Below are 2,895 nucleotides of genomic sequence, written 5' to 3'. Positions count from 1 at the left end.
ATATATGTGTGTGTGTGTGTGTGTGTGTGTGTGTGTGTGTGTGTATATATCTACCTACGAGTGAGTGGACAAACTAAAGAAGGGCACTCAACCAAGTTATTGGGAGTTACATGTATGGATCAAACCAGTTTGATTCAAATTCGTTGGTACTCTTGAGTTTCTAGCGTGATGTTAATCATCAGCCATTTTGATTTTGAATGGCAGAAGTTGATTGCTATTGCAATAAGGTGGGCTGGGATTGGTCGAGGAAGGAAGGTCACGCGGTGTCGTGGTATGATGTTGTATACGGGCAACAGTTGGTTGGAAAATACCTCATGGCGAACATGGCATACGACTAGCATCCCGCTTACCAAGCGTACCAACGAATTTAAATATCATACTGTTTTGATATATATCTACACACACAATTATGTATATATGTTTGTATACATGCATATATAGATTCATGCAGAGAAAACAAAACACATGTGAAATCTTAATCTCATGAGTTATTCAGTTTTGACCCTGATAAAATTTGTTCCTGGAACTGATAAGCAATATATGCTTTTTCACCAATATCTACATGGCACCAATACTGTCTCCCTTTTCCAAATTGTTATTCTCACTATCTTATTTGTTAAAGTAATTTTGATAATGCTGATTCTATAAGGAGAACCTTCTGGTTTCTAGTTCTTGTATTGCATATGTTTCCTAATTACGTAATTATGAAATTAATATAACGCTTGTGTAATTATATACGATTACAGAAGTGTGTATGTGTGTTTATAGTTGCGTAAATCTATGTAGTTCCAACTATAAACGAGTGTTTCTGACTGCCTGTATGTGAGTAAGTACTAACGCAACAATGATTTTACATTCAAGATTGGTTAACAATACTGAAATAAAACGATCAATCATTGCCAATGAGAGAAATATCTAAAGCAATATAATCATGAAGAGAAAATAAACATTGATAACCTCTGCAAAGATAAGAGAAAGTTGTTACTCCAATCTATGATGGTTGTCATTTGCTGATAGCTGATTGGAAATAAAAGAACTTATGGTTAAAAAGTTTTTCAGCAGACGTTATTCACGTGGGAATACTTCAATGCGTATACGTAGATGTTTAGTTTCAATTTTTCTCACGAGTAAATCGAGTCATATTTACAACCGACCATAAATTCACGTCTGTTTACGTTTATATCTTCGGTGCAAAAGTGAGATCTCAACGTTGAATGAGAAATGCTAATGTCCATGACGACTAGATCAAGTTTATGTTCTTCCATATAACGTAAATAACTTATATGTACGACGAGTGTAATGTTTTCCATGTGTGTGTATGTGTGTGTGTGTGGACGCGTTCGTGTGTATGTGTTTGAGCATACATACCTACATATATACATACACACACACATGCTATAAAGAGAAGCTGTGGATGAAATAATGTATATAGATTGTTTCTATGATTTGAATGTGTGCAAAAATATATATCTAACCTTCTCTAATTAACACTAGGTTTTGCATAAAGTATCCCGTAATAAGTAGTGTTTATTGTTTAACTGATGGTGCGCTGTTGAAATTTCAAACAGTAACTTGAGATATCCATTATGTTTCTAGCCTAATTTTGTTCAGCTTTCTGTCATATCTGAAAATTCTCTACTGATACGTCTGTGACGAATGAGGACTGACCGTGAAACGTTCTGTCAAGAGCCGCCGAAAGTATGGAAGGAAAGTATGACTGACAGATGGGCTTAGTTCAATGTATTACATTTCATTTCATTTACACGATATTGGGAATAAAATGTACATGATGTTCGGGCTAAATTTGACGAGTTTCTATGCCACCTGTCTTTTTAGAAGCAGCTTGATGTATTGGTGAACAATCAACGCTGTTGGAGAGGATTAAGATTAAGGTCATAGTTGAAAAAAAGATAACAAGGAGAACTAAAAGTCATCTGAATATTGGAAAGGAGTTTTATCATGATGATTCGCACCTGATATCAAAATGCGGATATCATGACCGCTGATCAATCCTCTGTGGACACTGTGAAGGCTGTAAGACGTGGCGTGGACAGCTAAAATGGAGACTACGAATCTGTGGCCAGCAGGAAGGGACACAAAAAACATTCTGACATCGTTCGCACACCGAAATTCCTCCACACATCTTTGAATAGGTCCTTCGGCTCAATTCCTACGGTTATGCGAAGCTGCTGGAGACTGTAACCAATCCCTGTCTAGAGAGGGTTGCTGCCGGAAGTCTTATATGTGTGGCAGCAGGATTCGAATCCTTGCCGTATTTCCGGAAAGTCAAAAGTGGTTGTCAGAATTTTTACGACTTCACTAGCCTCAATTTCTCGCTCTTTAAATCCTCTGATTGTAACCCCATGGATTACTATGAGTGGAACACGGTCGAGGAAGAAACCAACCACTCTGTCGGCAGCACCAAAGCCGAACGGGTAGCCAAGACCAAGGAAGTATTCAAAGACCTTCCCAGGTTCTGAAGCCGTCTCGAGACCGGGGTGGAAGCCGAGGGCGGTTGCATTGAGTAAACTGTTATTACCCAGCCATAATCTAATTGGTATTTAAAAAAATTGGGGGCGGGATGGCATATTGATTTCTTTTCCTTTTATGCAAACTCTTAAATTTATTCCGAACACCTTGTATATTGTTTAATTAATGACTATCGTCATAAGCACAATTATGCAAATCAAACTGAACTGCCAAATATGATACTCTCTAATTTGTGACTGATCATTTTGTAGCTGAATGTTCTATGTAGTGATTGGGAAGAGACCAGTTTAACCTCCCCTGAAAAGTGGTCAACAAACCGTGATTCAACTTCTCCCGAGACTCCTCCTTTCTTTTCCGCACATCAAAAGCGTGGAAGGAAGGTGTTTCAATTTGTGTTTCTCCTAC

At 37.9% G+C, this 2,895-nt stretch overlaps 1 protein-coding gene across 6 annotated transcripts in view; it reads left to right on the top strand.

The window, feature by feature from the left end:
- The window catches only part of LOC106878895 (receptor-type tyrosine-protein phosphatase T), a 596,380-nt gene that overhangs the window by 350,475 nt on the left and 243,010 nt on the right, over window positions 1-2,895 (top strand). The window lies entirely within an intron of this gene.

Source organism: Octopus bimaculoides, chromosome 8 (assembly GCF_001194135.2).
Source record: "Octopus bimaculoides isolate UCB-OBI-ISO-001 chromosome 8, ASM119413v2, whole genome shotgun sequence".
NCBI classification, from domain to species: Eukaryota; Metazoa; Mollusca; class Cephalopoda; order Octopoda; family Octopodidae; genus Octopus; species Octopus bimaculoides.
This window is presented reverse-complemented; position numbering and strand designations above follow the sequence as displayed.